The sequence below is a fragment of the Oncorhynchus gorbuscha genome, unplaced genomic scaffold, assembly GCF_021184085.1.
Source record: "Oncorhynchus gorbuscha isolate QuinsamMale2020 ecotype Even-year unplaced genomic scaffold, OgorEven_v1.0 Un_scaffold_2154, whole genome shotgun sequence".
In the NCBI taxonomy this organism is placed as follows: domain Eukaryota; kingdom Metazoa; phylum Chordata; class Actinopteri; order Salmoniformes; family Salmonidae; genus Oncorhynchus; species Oncorhynchus gorbuscha.
Genome location: NW_025746735.1, coordinates 63,408 through 80,000, shown reverse-complemented (window position 1 = coordinate 80,000; position 16,593 = coordinate 63,408). Strand labels below are relative to the sequence as shown.

General features: G+C 47.7%; 1 pseudogene; it reads right to left on the bottom strand.

Moving 5' to 3' along the window:
- Positions 1–16,593, bottom strand: part of LOC124025064 — a 62,069-nt pseudogene that overhangs the window by 7,383 nt on the left and 38,093 nt on the right.

Sequence of the window (16,593 nt, the reverse complement as noted above, 5' to 3'; positions counted from 1 at the left end):
TGTGGGGGGTGCAGTGCTGTTGACCGGGGTAGGGGTAGCCAGGTGGAAAGCATGGCCAGCCGTAGAAAAATGCTTATTGAAATTCTCAATTATAGTGGATTTATCAGTGGTGACAGTGTTTCCTATCTTTAGTGCTGTGGGCAACTGGGAGGAGGTGTTCTTATTCTCCATGGATTTTACAGTGTCCCAGAACTTTTTTGAGTTAGTGTTGCAGGAAGCAAATTTCTGCTTGAAAAAGCTAGCCTTGGCTTTTCTAACTGCCTGTGTATATTGGTTTCTAGCTTCCCTGAAAAGCTGCATATCACGGGGGCTGTTCGATACTAATGCAGAACGTCATAGGATGTTTTTGTGTTGGTTAAGGGCAGTCAGGTCTGGGGAGAACCGAGGGCTATATCTGTTAGTACATCTAATTGTTGTATAAGATGAATGAGTGAGTATGATACTGTTTACACAATGTTACAATGTGATTTTGGACTGTTTAATGAAGGAAAACTCAAAAAGGGGATTGGATTTGAACTAAATCAGAGGACCACCCCTGAGCCCAGTTAGGGTCAGACACCTTGGACCGCCCCTGAGCCCAGTTAGGGTCAGACATCCTGGACCGCCCCTGAGCCCAGTTAGGGTCAGAAATCCTGGACCGCCCCTGAGCCCAGTTAGGGTCAGACGTCCTGGACCGCCCCTGAGCCCAGTTAGGGTCAGACACCTTGGACCGCCCCTGAGCCCAGTTAGGGTCAGACATCCTGGACCACCCCTGAGCCCAGTTAGGGTCAGACGTCCTGGGACAGCCCTTTTCTGCCATTCCGAATAAAACCCCCACTCGGGTTTTCGATCAACAAACCAAATTACGAGATGGCTGAAGGTTGCAGAACATGTTTTTCTCCATCAGGAGGACAAAGATTGTAGACCATTGCTGAATCTTTTAACCATACCACGTGGTTAAACTCTTAGACTATCGATACCGACAGAATAAGAACAAGTCTTTGATATTAATTACTAGTCTGCAGCTAGGAATTCGGTATCATTGAACGCGAAGAACGACAACCACCAAAACATCCATTCTATAACGAATGTCACTTTGAACAATCCCCTCTAACCACGACAGAGAGAGGAGAGGGAGAGAGACGGACAATTCTACAAAAGAAATGAACTTTTCACCAGCGATCAAGACGACACACTGAGCGTAAATATATATATTGATTGCAATTGTTCCCGAATGAGTGAGTGTTCATGTGCGAAGGATAAACATTTCAATTGTTATAATTATCACTCTGTAGTGACTTCTTAGTCGACCCCCACTTCCCCTTTTGTCTAACAAGCTGTCATGCCGGTTTAGCCCACTAGGGCACATTCTCATTTCATAACATTTACATTTACATTTAAGTCATTTAGCAGACGCTCTTATCCAGAGCGACTTACAAATTTACCTTGTTTGTTTGTTTGTTTGTTTATGCATTTCTGTGAATTACTTAGTTAGTAATAAATCAATTATTTAAGACAATTGATGTATGGATGCCTCATAGTGAAGACTGGGTTCGTGCAGATAACCAACAATTTACGACGTTTGGAATGAGACTAACGTGAGGTAAAGTAAATAATTAATTAATTCGAAGACTAATTGATCAGATAAAATATCTGAAAAGTTATTTTAGGAAATGATATCTTTGTAATCTGAATATTTTTCATTGGTGCCCCGACTTCCTAGTTAATTAGTTACGTGATTAATCAGTTAATCGCGTAATAACTCATTACAGAGAATCTTTGATAAAAAACTATCAGTTTTCAGTTAATGACAGCAAAGACACAACACAGCCTTGTCTATTGTAAACTCTAATAGCCTAGTCTATTGTAAACTCTAACAGCCTAGTCTATTGTAAACTCTAATAGCCTAGTCTATTGTAAACTCTAATAGCCTAGTCTATTGTAAACTCTAACAGCCTAGTCTATTGTAAACTCTAATAGCCTAGTCTATTGTAAACTCTAACAGCCTAGTCTATTGTAAACTCTAATAGCCTAGTCTATTGTAAACTCTAACAGCCTAGTCTATTGTAAACTCTCTGAAAGCAGAAGAATAGAAGAACAGAACAAACATTGCTGAGGTAACATGTGCTTGTCTGGGAAGCTGACTGGGCTGAGGCATAAAAAAATCCACCTAATGTGTTTAAGTGCTTCAGGCCGGTGGAGCTTCCCTTCTAATTAAATTGGTGCTTCCTGTAAAAGACAATTTAATTTCAGCACCTCTGTCTCTCTCCTGCATAGTAACACAGTAAAGTAAGCAACAGGAAGCCACCAGTGAAGAGCGTAATCTCTCTAATAACACACACAAACACGCACCCAATTTATGGAGTCCAATTCAAAATCCTATTTCCCTTAACCCCAAAACCAACACTAATCCTAACCCCTCACCCTAATTCTAAAACCTAACCCAAAGCCTAAAATATCCCTTTTCATTGTGGGGACTTGCAAAATGTCTGAATTTTCCTTGTTTTACTATCCTTGTGAGAACTTCTGGTCCCCATAAGGATAGTAAAGCCACACACACACACACACACACACACACACACACACACACACACACACACACACACACACACACACACACACACACACACACACACACACACACACACACACACACACACACACACACACACACACACACACACACACACACACACACACACACACACACACACACACACACACACAGACACACACACACACACACAGACGTGCTATACTGAGAGGTGACAGTCCTTCGGTTTTCAACTCACTCTCTAGATAAATCCAATCTCTTTTGCCTAATGAGGGAAACCTCTAATAATAGAGGGCAAGGGAGTCCTTGAGTTTCCTCTGTGAACATGTCAACACTGTCTGGTAGTTGGACTCTGCTGCTGGTCTGATTCTACTACTTGAGTTTCCTCTGAGAACATGTCAACACTGTCTGGTAGTTGGACTCTGCTGCTGGTCTGATTCTACTACTTGAGTTTCCTCTGAGAACATGTCAACACTGTCTGGTAGTTGGACTCTGCTGCTGGTCTGATTCTACTACTTGAGTTTCCTCTGAGAACATGTCAACACTGTCTGGTAGTTGGACTCTGCTGCTGGTCTGATTCTACTACTTGAGTTTCCTCTGAGAACATGTCAACACTGTCTGGTAGTTGGACTCTGCTGCTGGTCTGATTCTACTACTTGAGTTTCCTCTGAGAACATGTCAACACTGTCTGGTAGTTGGAAGTCTAACGTAAACTCTCTGAAAGCAGAAGAATAGAACTCATCAAGAATAGAACAAACATTTCTGAGTCTACGTGTGCTTGTCTGCTGCTGGTCTGAAGTCTCATGCTACTACTTGTCTTTGTCTAGAGATCCATTTAAGGTCAACATGTACAATACCTTCTGTCAAATATACTGACAGTTTGTTAACATGCTGGAAACAGAATGAAAGTGGACTCAAACGCGCGTCAGCACAACTGGAATCAGGTGCTCAAATGAGAGACTTGATAATCCCCAAAAGCTCCAGGAAACACACTGACTGCTGACGGTCATGACTATTCCACCTTTGGGAAGTCAGTAACCGTTATGATGTCTGGTACTGAATGATGAATAGTAGACTGTAACTTCCCTTCTCTTCTTCCTCTACAGTACCTGGAACAGTTGGCCACCTCTACAGTACCTGGAACAGTTGGCCACCTCTACAGTACCTGGAACAGTTGGCCACCTCTACAGTACCTGGAACAGTTGGCCACCTCTACAGTACCTGGAACAGTTGGCCACCTCTACAGTACCTGGAACAGTTGGCCACCTCTACAGTACCTGGAACAGTTGGAACAGTTGGCCTCTACAGTACCTGGAACAGTTGGCCACCTCTACAGTACCTGGAACAGTTGGCCACCTCTATAGTACCTGGAACAGTTGGCCACCTCTACAGTACCTGGAACAGTTGGCCACCTCTATAGTATCCTGGAACAGTTGGCCACCTCTACTGTACCTGGAACAGTTGGCCACCTCTATAGTACCTGGAACAGTTGGCCACCTCTACAGTACCTGGAACAGTTGGCCACCTCTACAGTACCTGGAACAGTTGGCCACTCTACAGTATCCTGGAACAGTTGGCCACCTCTACAGTACCTGGAACAGTTGGCCACCTCTATAGTACCTGGAACAGTTGGCCACCTCTACAGTACCTGGAACAGTTGGCCACCTCTACAGTATCCTGGAACAGTTGGCCACCTCTACAGTACCTGGAACAGTTGGCCACCTCTATAGTACCTGGAACAGTTGGCCACCTCTACAGTACCTGGAACAGTTGGCCACCTCTACAGTATCCTGGAACAGTTGGCCACCTCTACAGTACCTGGAACAGTTGGCCACCTGGATGGTGGGGCCCTTGCAGTTGGAGCCTCCACACTGAGGGACTGGACTGTTACAAGAGCGTGAGCGACACGCGCAACTGGTGCTGGCTCCCTCCCTGTCGTCATGGTTACAGGGCTGCCATGGCGCCCAGGGGCTGAAGCCACCGTCCTGGGTCAGGTTCCTTACCTGTGAGCGGGCAGGAGTTCAGCATCAGAAGGGACCAATCAGAGATTGGGTCAGAATGGTGGCTAATGGGGAAAAGTGGTAGGACAAAGGGGAAGGTGGTAGGAGAGAGGGGAAGGTGGTAGGAGAGAGGGGAAGGTGGTAGGAGAGAGGGAAAGTGGTAGGAGAGAGGGGAAGGTGGTAGGAGAGAGGGGAAGGTGGTAGGAGAGAGGGGAAGGTGGTAGGAGAGAGGGGAAGGTGGTAGGAAGGGGAAGGTGGTAGGAGAGGGGAAGGGTAGGAGAAGGGGAAGGTGGTAGGAGAGAGGGGAAGGTGGTAGGAGAGAGGGGAAGGTGGTAGGAGAGAGGGGAAGGTGGTAGGAGAGAGGGGAAGGTGGTAGGAGAGAGGGGAAGGTGGTAGGAGAGAGGGGAAGGTGGTAGGAGAGGGGAAGGTGGTAGGAGAGAGGGAAGGTGGTAGGAGAGAGGGGAAGGTGGTAGGAGAGAGGGAAGGTGGTAGGAGAGAGGGGAAGGTGGTAGGAGGGGAAGAGGGAGGGGAAGCTGGGTAGGAGAGAGGGGAAGGTGGTAGGAGAGAGGGGAAGGTGGTAGGAGAGAGGGAAGGTGGTAGGAGAGAGGGGAAGGTGGTAGGAGAGAGGGGAAGGTGGTAGGAGAGAGGGGAAGGTGGTAGGAGAGAGGGGAAGGTGGTAGGAGAGAGGGGAAGGTGGTAGGAGAGAGGGGAAGGTGGTAGGAGAGAGGGGGTAAGAGTGGGAAGTAGGAGAGAGGGGAAGGTGGTAGGAGAGAGGGGAAGGTGGTAGGAGAGAGGGGAAGGTGGTAGGAGAGAGGGGAAGAGGAGAGAAAGGTGGTAGGAGAGGGGGGAAGGTGGTAGGAGAGAGGGGAAAGTGGTAGGAGAGAGGGGAAGGTGGTAGGAGAGAGGGGAAGGTGGTAGGAGAGAGGGAAGGTGGTAGGAGAGTGGAAGTGGTAGGAGAGAGGGGAAGGTGGTAGGAGAGAGGGGAAGGTGGTAGGAGAGAGGGGAAGGTGGTAGGAGAGAGGGGAAGGTGGTAGGAGAGAGGGGAAAGGTGGTAGGAGAGAGGGGAAGGTGGTAGGAGAGAGGGGAAGTGGTAGGAGAGAGGGGAAGGTGGTAGGAGAGAGGGGAAGGTGGTAGGAGAGGGGAAAGGGTAGAGAGAGGGAAGGTGGTAGGAGAGAGGGGAAGAAGGTGGTAGGAGGTAGAGGGGGAAGGTGGTAGGAGAGAGGGGAAGGTGGTAGGAGAGAGGGGAAGGTGGTAGGAGAGAGGGGAAAGGTGGTAGGAGAGAGGGGAAGGTGGTAGGAGAGAGGGGAAGGTGGTAGGAGAGAGGGGGAAGGTGGTAGGAGAGAGGGAAGGTGGTAGGAGAGAGGGGAAGGTGTGGAGAGAGGGGAAAGTGGTAGGAGAGGGGAAGTGGTAGGAGAGAGGGGAAGGTGGTAGGAGAGAGGGAAGGTGGTAGGAGAGAGGGGAAGGTGGTAGGAGAGAGGGAAGGTGGGAGGAGAGAGGGGAAGGTGGAGGAGGGAAGGGGTAGGAGAGGGGAAGGTGGTAGGAGAGAGGGGAAGGTGGTAGGAGAGGGAAGGGAGAGAGGAAGGTGGTAGGAGAGAGGGGAAGGTGGTAGGAGAGAGGGGAAAGTGGTAGGAGAGAGGGGAAGGTGGGAGGAGAGAGGGGAAGGTAGGAGAGGGGAAGGTGGTAGGAGGGGGGAAGGTGGTAGGAGAGAGGGGAAACATGGTAGGAGAGAGGGGAAAGTGGTAGGAGAGAGGGGAAAGTGTTTGGGGAAAGTAAATTAATGTGTGTGTGTGTGTGTGTGTGTGTGTGTGTGTGTGTGTGTGTGTGTGTGTGTGTGTGTGTGTGTGTGTGTGTGTGTGTGTGTGTGTGTGTGTGTGTTTTTCCTACATTATCAGGACCCCAAAATGTTCACCTGAATGTCCTGACATATGAGGTGTTTGTGAAATAGATATGAGGTGTGTGTGTGTTTATATGATATGAGGTGTGTAGTGTTACATATGAGGTGTGTGTGTGTGTTTACATATGAGGTGTGTGTGTGTGATACATTTGAGGTGTGTGTGTGTTACATACAGTATGAGGTGTGTATGTTACATATGATATGAGGTGTGTGTGTATGTTACATGTGAGGTGTGTGTGTTACATATGATATGAGGTGTGTGTGTGTTACATATGAGGTGTGTGTGTGTTACATATGATATGAGGTGTGTGTGTGTTACATATGAGGTGTGTGTGTGTGTTACATATGATATGAGGTGTGTGTGTTACATATGATATGAGGTGTGTGTGTTACATATGATATGAGGTGTGTGTGTGTATGTTACATATGAGGTGTGTGTGTGTGTTACATATGATATGGGTGTGTGTGTTACATATGATATGAGGTGTGTGTGTGATACATATGAGGTGTGTGTATGTGGTACATATGAGGTGTGTGTGTGTTACATATGAGGTGTGTGTGTTACATATGATATGAGGTGTGTGTGTTACATATGATATGAGGTGTGTGTGTGTTACATATGAGGTGTGTGTGTTACATATGAGGTGTGTATGTGATAGTTATGAGGTGTGTGTGTTATATATGAGGTGTGTGTATGTTACATATGAGGTGTGTATGTTACATATGATATGTGTGTATGTTACATATGAGGTGTGTGTGTGATAGATATGAGGTGTGTGTATGTTACATATGAGGTGTGTATGTGGTAGATATGAGGTGTGTGTATGTGGTAGATATGAGGTGTGTATGTGATAGTTATGAGGTGTGTGTGTTACATATGAGGTGTGTGTGTTACATATATGAGGTGTGTGTGTTACATATGAGGTGTGTGTGTTACATATGAGGTGTGTGTGTTACATATGAGGTGTGTGTGTTACATATGATATGAGGTGTGTGTGTTACATATGAGGTGTGTGTGTTACATATGATATGAGGTGTGTATGTTACATATGATATGAGGTGTGTGTGTTACATATGATATGAGGTGTGTGTGTTACATATGAGGTGTGTATGTTACATATGATATGAGGTGTGTATGTTTCATATGATATGAGGTGTGTGTGTTACATATGAGGTGTGTGTGTTACATATGAGGTGTGTATGTTACATATGATATGAGGTGTGTGTGTTACATATGAGGTGTGTATGTTACATATGATATGAGGTGTGTGTGTTACATATGAGGTGTGTGTGTTACATATGAGGTGTGTATGTTACATATGATATGAGGTGTGTGTGTTACATATGAGGTGTGTATCTTACATATGATATGAGGTGTGTGTGTGACACTTACCGGGCACTCAGTGATATTCTGGATCCACTGGCTCATGTTGGAACTGTCCTCGATGGTGGTGCAACGCTTCTGCTTACGGTCCCAGCCACAGTAGGGGTCTCGGGCGTCCAGGCAGTGCCTGTAGGACCCCAGGGCACGAAGACAGCAGTCAGTGGAGAGGGACAGCACTGGAAAAACACCTCACACCTCAACTCACTCAACAACATGTTAGCGTAAAGCTAGGAAAACCGCTCTCCCCCAATAGAACCCATACAGTATCAGACTGGTGCTAGTTGAGGTGTTGACACATCAAGAAGCATTCTGACACATGCTCCACTGTAAGGCACCGTGCCATACAACACGCTTCACTGTAAGGCACCGTGCCATACAACACGCTCCACTGTAAGGCACCGTGCCATACAACACGCTTCACTGTAAGGCACCGTGCCATACAACACGCTCCACTGTAAGGCACCGTGCCATACAACACGCTCCACTGTAAGGCACCGTGCCATACAACACGCTTCACTGTAAGGCACCGTGCCATACAACACGCTCCACTGTAAGGCACCGTGCCATACAACACGCTCCACTGTAAGGCACCGTGCCATACAACACGCTCCACTGTAAGGCACCGTGCCATACAACACGCTCCACTGTAAGGCACCGTGCCATACAACACGCTCCACTGTAAGGCACCGTGCCATACAACACGCTCCACTGTAAGGCACCGTGCCATACAACACGCTTCACTGTAAGGCACCGTGCCATACAACACGCTCCACTGTAAGGCACCGTGCCATACAACACGCTCCACTGCAGCTAAACACGTTTGTATGCTCCAGAAAAAACACACAAGCTAATTTCAGTCATTAAATCCAGGATTGTTAATGAAAAGAAGTGGTCAGAGACCCCACGGAAGGGAACCCCAAGGTTAGGAATGCTGTTTGACAACGTGTTTGTGAAAAGGCACAGGTCAGGGCAGCCCATAGAAATAGAAATTGGTACAGGACTCTAGTGTTAACCAACTTATAGAAGTAGTAGAAGAAGAACGTGGACTACTTCAAATTGGAGATGCCTCAATGATGCTGCACAGTGCCATCACAGACACTTCACTGGAACAGCTAAATGATTGTATGCTCCAGAAAAAACACAAGACTAATTTCAGTCATTAAATCCAGGATTGTTAATGAAAGGCAAGGTCAGCCTCTCTAGACTCTGGAAGGGAACCAAGGTTAGGAATGCTGTTTGACCATAAGACTCTGTCTGAAAGGCACAGGTCAGGACAGCCTCATAGAAATAGAAATCTGTCTGACAGGACTCTAGTGTTAACCAACCATAAGAAGTAGTAGAAGAAGAACGTGGACTCTCTACTTCAAGACTCTGTCTGACAGGCCTCAGGTGATGCAGCCTCTACCATAAGACTCTGTCTGACAGGCCATAATGGACAGATACAATAATCTGTGTCTAGGCAAGGTCAATGGGCAGCCTCTCTACCATAAGATCTGTCTGACAGGCACAGGTGAGGACAGCCTCTCTACCATAGGACTCTGTCTGACAGGCACAGGTGAGGACAGCCTCTCTACCATAAGACCCTGTCTGACTCTGTCTGACAGGCACAGATGAGGACAGCCTCTCTACCATAGGGCACCCTGTGTGACAGGCACAGGTGAGGACAGGCTCTACCGTAGGACCCTGTGTGACAGGCACAGGTGAGGACAGCCTCTCTACCGTAGGACCCTGTGTGACAGGCACAGGTTAGGGCAGCCTCTTTATGTAGGACTCTGTGAGGGGTCCTTCTCTTCCTGGTTGTTTATGTGGCTCCATGAGGCCCAGATGGAGCAGAGACAACAGGTCCTGTTGACCCAGAGCACCCAGTAGGCTGATATACAGAGCAAGAGGCCAGTGTGTCTGTCTGCCTTGAATTATGGAGCGGAAGAGATAGTGTGTCAACATTGTGGAAGCGTTTCACGGTAAAGTCTAGTATGACTTTTCTTATGACCTATGTAGTGCTTACGAAGACTTTGTGAATGCTCTATAAAGCCTTTTATAGATTGTTTGATTATTAGCTGTCTTTGTATCTCCTGTTCCCTTGTATCTGTGCAAGACAACGGGTCAGTCCCAAATACCACCCTATTCCCTATATATTACACTACTACCAATGGGCCCTCATCAAAAGTAGTGCACTATATAAGGAACAGGGTGGCATTTGGGACTAAGCCATCTACAATCTGATGAATGGAATATAACTGCACTAACACCAGCCTACCTAGGACTTATTGGTATTCTGTATAGGGAGCGCGACCAACAAAACACTCCCCTGCAATAAACAGTTGACAGATCAGTTCCTGATAATCAGCAGTAATATCAGTTTAGCAGGCAGCGGGGGAGAGACTATCTAACAACCACTGTGTTGATCACCCTGCTGACGGGCTGGCGGCTACAGACTACACTAAATAATGGTTGTCTAAGAGGGATGGGAAGGGGGCAGGGGTATGGTCATTGTGTGTGTGTGGGGTATGGTGTGTGTGTGTGTGTGTGTGTGTGTGTTGTGTGTGTGTGTGTGTGTGTGTGTGTGTGTGTGTGTGTGTGTGTGTGTGTGTGTGTGTGTGTGTGTGTGTGTGTGTGTGTGTGTGTGTGTGTGTGTGTGTGTGTGTGTGTGTGTGTGTGTGCGTGTGTGCGCGCATGCTGTTGTGTTTGTGTATATATCCTGGGAGGAAAACCCCAATAAAGCCCCTACATTATTGTAGAAAACTCCCACCCAACCCCAGCCTCTAGTACTCTTCCCACCAACCCCAGCCTCTAGTCCTCTTCCCCCAATCCCAGCCTCCACTCCACTCCACCCCCCCCCCAACCCCAGCCTCTAGTCCTCTTCCCCCAATCCCAGCCTCCACTCCACTCCACTCCTCCCCCCAACCCCGTGCTCCTTTTCCCACCAATCCCAGCATCTACCTCTTTTCCCCCAACGCCAGCCTCTACTCCTCTTCCCCCAACCCCAGCCTCCACCCCTTTTCCCACCAATCCCAGCCTCTACCTCTTTCCCCCAACCCCAGCCTCTACTCCTCTTCCCCCAACCGCAGCCTCTACTCCTCTTCCCCCAACCCCAGCCTCTACCCCTCTTTCCCCCAACCCCAGCCTCTAGTCCTCTTCCCCCAATCCCAGCCTCCACTTCACTCCACCCCCAATCCCAGCCTCCACTCCACTCCACCCCCCAACCCCGTGCTCCTTTTCCCACCAATCCCAGCCTGTACCTCTTTCCCCCAACCCCAGCCTCTACTCCTCTTCCCCCAACCCCAGCCTCTACCCCTCTTCCCCCAATCCCAGCCTCCACTCCACTCCACCCCCAATCCCAGCCTCCACTCCACCCCCCAACCCCAGCCTCCACTCCGCTTCCCCCAACCACGGGCTCCTTTTCCCACCAATCCCAGCCTCTACCTCTTTTCCCCCAACGCCAGCCTCTACTCCTCTTCCCCCAACACCAGCCTCCACTGCTTTTCCCACCAATCCCAGTCTCTACCTCTTTCCCCCAACCCCAGCCTCTACTCCTCTTCCCCCAACCCCAGCCTCTACTCCTCTTCCCCCAACCCCAGCCTCTACTCCTCTTCCCCCAACCCCAGCCTTTACCCCTTTTCCCACCAATCCCAGCCTCTACCCTTCTTTCCCCCAACCCCAGCTTCTACTCCTCTTCCCCCAACCCCAGCCTCTACCTCTTTCCCCCAACCCCAGCCTCTACTCCTCTTCCCCCAACCCCAGCCTCTACTCCTCTTCCCCCCAACCCCAGCCTCTACTCCTCTTCCCCCACCAACCCCAGCCTCTACCTCTTTCCCCCAACCCCAGCCTCCATCCTCTTTCATCCCAGTTAACCACTTCACAATTCTACTCTCACCCAGTTAACCACTTCCTAATTTTACTCTCCTCACAGTTAACCCCTTCCTCATTCTACTCTCCTCACAGTTAACCAATTTCCATTCTATTCTCCTCACAGTTAACCACTTCCTCAGTCTACTCTCACCCAGTTAACCATTTCCCCATTCTACTCTCCTCACAGTTCTGCTATGGAGAAGATAACCAATGAGCTCTTTGAGATATTAAGAGGCTAACACACTAGCTAAACCCACTTGGCCAATAACTACCATATATTATAGGATTATAGCTACTACACTAAGCAAGCTGCTAGTAAGAGAGGGCTCTCATCCATTATGCATGTAATACAATATTTCCCTGTGTGGCTGCAAGTCAAGCAGCTAATATTGCCGTTTGCCAAGTGTATTACTGTGATTATTTATCACAGGGGAGGGAAGGAAACATTTTCTCTCAGAACCATTAAACACACAACCCACAGCTCGAAACGCTGGTCTGTAGAGCCTAAATGTCTCCATACGCAGCTCGTAACTATGGTCTGTAGAGCCTAAATGTCTCCATACGCAGTCGGTAACCCTGGTCTGTAGAGCCTAAATGTCTCCATACGCAGTCGGTAACCCTGGTCTGTAGAGCCTAAATGTCTCCATACGCAGCTCGTAACTATGGTCTGTAGAGCCTAAATGTCTCCATACGCAGCTCGTAACCCTGGTCTGTAGAGCCTAAATGTCTCCATACGCAGCTCGTAACTATGGTCTGTAGAGCCTAAATGTCTCCATACGCAGCTCGTAACTATGGTCTGTAGAGCCTAAATGTCTCCATACGCAGCTCGTAACTATGGTCTGTAGAGCCTAAATGTCTCCATACGCAGCTCGTAACTATGGTCTGTAGAGACAAAATGTCTCCATACGCAGCTCGTAACTATGGTCTGTAGAGCCTAAATGTCTCCATACGCAGCTCGTAACTATGGTCTGTAGAGACAAAATGTCTCCATACGCAGCTCGTAACTATGGTCTGTAGAGCCTAAATGTCTCCATACGCAGCTCGTAAGACAAAATGTCCCTGGTCTGTAGAGCCTAAATGTCTCCATACGCAGCTCGGTAACTATGGTCTGTAGAGACAAAATGTCTCCACACGCAGCTCGTAACTATGGTCTGTAGAGCCTAAATGTCTCCATACGCAGCTCGTAACTATGGTCTGTAGAGCCTAAATGTCTCCATACGCAGCTCGTAACTATGGTCTGTAGAGCCTAAATGTCTCCATACGCAGCTCGTAACTATGGTCTGTAGAGACAAAATGTCTCCACACGCAGTCGGTAACCCTGGTCTGTAGAGCCAAAATGTCTCCATACGCAGCTCGCAACTATGGTCTGTAGAGCCTAAATGTCTCCATACGCAGCTGTAAGACAAAATGTCTCCACACGCAGCTGGTCTGTAGAGCCTAAATGTCTCCATACGCAGCTCGTAACTATGGTCTGTAGAGACAAAATGTCTCCACACGCAGCTCGTAACTATGGTCTGTAGAGCCTAAATGTCTCCATACGCAGCTCGTAACTATGGTCTGTAGAGCCAAAATGTCTCCATACGCAGCTCGTAACTATGGTCTGTAGAGCCTAAATGTCTCCATACGCAGCTCGTAACTATGGTCTGTAGAGACAAAATGTCTCCATACGCAGCTCGTAACTATGGTCTGTAGAGCCTAAATGTCTCCATACGCAGCTCGTAACTATGGTCTGTAACCCTGGTCTGTAGAGCCTAAATGTCTCCATACGCAGCTCGTAACTATGGTCTGTAGAGCCTAAATGTCTCCATACGCAGCTCGTAACTATGGTCTGTAGAGCCTAAATGTCTCCATACGCAGCTCGTAACTATGGTCTGTAGAGACAAAATGTCTCCATACGCAGCTCATAACTATGGTCTGTAGAGCCTAAATGTCTCCATACGCAGCTCATAACTATGGTCTGTAGAGACAAAATGTCTCCATACGCAGCTCGTAACTATGGTCTGTAGAGCCCAAATGTCTCCATACGCAGCTCGTAACTATGGTCTGTAGAGCCTAAATGTCTCCATACGCAGCTCGTAACTATGGTCTGTAGAGCCTAAATGTCTCCATACGCAGCTCATAACTATGGTCTGTAGAGACAAAATGTCTCCATACGCAGCTCGTAACTATGGTCTGTAGAGCCTAAATGTCTCCATACGCAGCTCGTAACTATGGTCTGTAGAGACAAAATGTCTCCACACGCAGTCGGTAACCCTGGTCTGTAGAGCCAAAATGTCTCCATACGCAGCTCGTAACTATGGTCTGTAGAGCCTAAATGTCTCCATACGCAGCTCGTAACTATGGTCTGTAGAGCCTAAATGTCTCCATACGCAGCTCATAACTATGGTCTGTAGAGCAAAATGTCTCCATACGCAGCTCGTAACTATGGTCTGTAGAGCCTAAATGTCTCCATACGCAGCTCATAACTATGGTCTGTAGAGACAAAATGTCTCCACACGCAGCTCATAACTATGGTCTGGAGAAAAATGTCCCTGGTCTGGTCTGTAGAGCCGAAATGTCGCCACATGCGGTCCGTAACCCTGGTCTGTAGAGCCAAAATGTCTCCACACGCAGCTCGTAACTATGGTCCGTAGAGCCTAAATGTCTCCACACGCAGCTCATAACTATGGTCTGTAGAGACAAAATGTCTCCACACGCAGTCGGTAACCCTGGTCTGTAGAGCCAAAATGTCGCCACATGCGGTCCGTAACCCTGGTCTGTAGAGCCAAAATGTCTCCACACGCAGTCGGTAACCCTGGTCTGTAGAGCCGAAATGTCGCCACATGCGGTCCGTAACCCTGGTCTGTAGAGCCAAAATGTCTCCACACGCAGTCGGTAACCCTGGTCTGTAGAGCCAAAATGTCGCCACATGCGGTCCGTAACCCTGGTCTGTAGAGCCAAAATGTCTCCACATGCAGATGCCATTCAAAACACAGAGTATAATGAGAGAAAACGTAACCTGGGGGCACACTGGGGTTTATGGGGTTGTGAGTGGCTAGGATAGGTAGTTCCTGACATGGGGTTGGAAGGGAGTGGCTAGGCTAGGTGGTTCCTGACATGGGGTTGGAAGGGAGTGGCTAGGCTAGGTGGTTCCTGACATAGGGTTGGAAGGGAGTGTCTAGGCTAGGTGGTTCCTGACATGGGGTTGGAAGGGAGTGGCTAGGCTAGGTGATTCCTGACATAGGGTTGGAAAGGAGTGGCTAGGCTAGGTGGTTCCTGACATGGGGTTGGAAGGGAGTGGCTAGGCTAGGTGGTTCCTGACATAGGGTTGGAAGGGAGTGGCTAAGAGGATGATTAGGTGGCCATGAGGGCCAGATTGGATATTTTAGCCAGAACACCGGGGTTAACAACCCAACTCTTATGATAAGTGCCATGGGATCTTTAATGACTACAGAGAATCAGGACACCCGTTTAACATCCCATCTGAAAAACGGCACCCTACACATGGCAATGTCCCCAATCACTGCCCTGGCGCACTGGGATCTTAGCTTCAGAGACATGGGATACAGGGTGGTATGCCGATGGTTATTACACAGTTAATACACAGGATGATATGTAAAATATGTGGTAAAAGCTAGGGGTAGGACACATCCAATCACCATGACAACTACTTAATCTATTGTAGTAATGGGATGCCTTTCACGTTAACATCCATCTATGTCCAGTCAGTTAGGGAGGTGGTCAGTTCACTATCTTTCCCACAACGACAACCCTCTCTCTCCCTCTCTCTTTTTCCCTGACTGTATTTATTTCCTGTGCCCCTCCTCCCTCCTCCCCTCTGACAGGTGAGAGTGATGGATCGCACAGAAAACCTCTGCTGGCACTGCAACACCATTCCAGACTGCCATTGTACTGGCTCCAGTCTGCAGCCGGAACCAGAGGAAATTAGTTTTAGCACCGGGAGAGGCAGAGGGCAGTGTTCACAAGGAGCTAGCAGGGATCCATCCAACGGGAGAGGTCAAATGTAATTACAGGAAGCCTCAGCTGGATTGGTTACTTACAAATGTGGCCAAATGTTGACACATTGCACTTTACAAAAGGAGTGCAACTGAGTAGAATTAGCTGTTTTTTCTTTTCAAAACTTGTTCAATTGCTATTTTTACCCTGCAGGCACCTGCAACTTACCACAGGTGAGATAAATTACACAGTAAATGAGAATCATCCAACCGAGTTAATTACAATTTTGAATAATTTAGTCTAGGCCAATCATTTCTTTTCAATTTCAGTTAGAACCCCCCCCCCCGTATTTGAGAAGAAAAGGTGAGTCATGCAAGGGTGCCAATATATCATGCAAGGGTGCCAATATATCATGCATTGGTGCCAATATATCTGACTGCATCTGTACAGTATAAACAGGGGGTAATGACATGGCAGATTAAGTATGGTGTTATTCATGAGTGAATGACTGGCAAATACTGTTCGGCTGATACTGAATGAATAAAAGCGCCTGCTAAGTGGCATATATTATAAATGAATGTAGATATTAAATTATGATATGCTAACATGTATTAAACCCCATATATCAGTAGTCATAACACTGTTTATGTATGGTGAGGTGTCATGGCATTGGCTGTTAGAGGTAGACAGGATGTGCAACCTATGGAAGCTACAGGAGTGTAAGAAACCTTATATATCAGTAGTCATAACACCACCATTCTTCATACTGTACAGTAAGGTGTGATATCATTATAGTCATAACACCACCATTCTTCATACTGTACAGTAAGGTGTGATATCATTATAGTCATAACACCACCATTCTTCATACTGTACAGTAAGGTGTGATATCATTATAGTCATAACACCACCATTCTTCATACTGTACAGTAAGGTGTGATATCATTATAGTCATAACACCACCATTCTTCATACTGTACAGTAAGGTGTGATATCA